The sequence below is a fragment of the Populus euphratica genome, unplaced genomic scaffold (genome assembly GCF_000495115.2).
Source record: "Populus euphratica unplaced genomic scaffold, PopEup_1.0 scaffold499.1, whole genome shotgun sequence".
NCBI lineage: Eukaryota > Viridiplantae > Streptophyta > Magnoliopsida > Malpighiales > Salicaceae > Populus > Populus euphratica.
In genome coordinates, this window is record NW_011500376.1 from 63832 (window position 1) to 64640 (window position 809).

An 809-nucleotide genomic window follows, 5' to 3' on the forward strand; every position below is an offset into this window, starting at 1 on the left:
GAGTTATTGATACTTCAAGTGCAAAATGATGATATAAAACCATGATAAAAATGCACTTTTAAGTACTAATCAACACTGTTCAGTGTTAAACCTATATCTCGAGTTCTAGAAGTCCAAATGACCTTAATTTTTTTTTTTCTAAAAAGTTGAGACAATTTACTAGAACTTTCATGGTAAGGTTAGTTCAAATTCTAACGTTATCAATGATGATTTATTCAGACAAGAAGATAAGAATTGTCACCAATTCAAGAGCTGGCCACCTACTCTACAATTAGTCAACAAATCAATAGTTTCTAATTTTAGCCTATAAAAGAAGGCATTTGCCATGCATTTAGGCATTTTGATCTTTAGATCAAGATCATGCTTTTGCTCTCTCTTTATTGTAATATTTAAGTTTTACTTATATTAATCTCTTATTTATGCTTCTCATTTCCTTTCCTTTACTTGGTTAACTTTTATCTTATTTATATTTTTATCTTGTTTATTTATGTTTCTCTTTCTTATTATGTTTAGTTAGATTTATTATGTAAAGGTGAAAAGGTTACACTAGTTATGTAAGAATAAGTATATTGTAAACTCAATATGAACTTTAATGTTTAATACTAACATGTTTTGTATTTGTTATCTTATTCACTTTTAATACTTTGCTTGTTAAATGATTAGTCTAGATTTGTGTTGTATAACACTTGGTACAACAAATACTTGGCACTTTCATAGCCCAACCGTATGGTATAATTGACACTTGTGCTATGAAAGGAACTTGATTTGTTGTTAACATAAGTTATAATCATGAATGCTTGACGAGATTT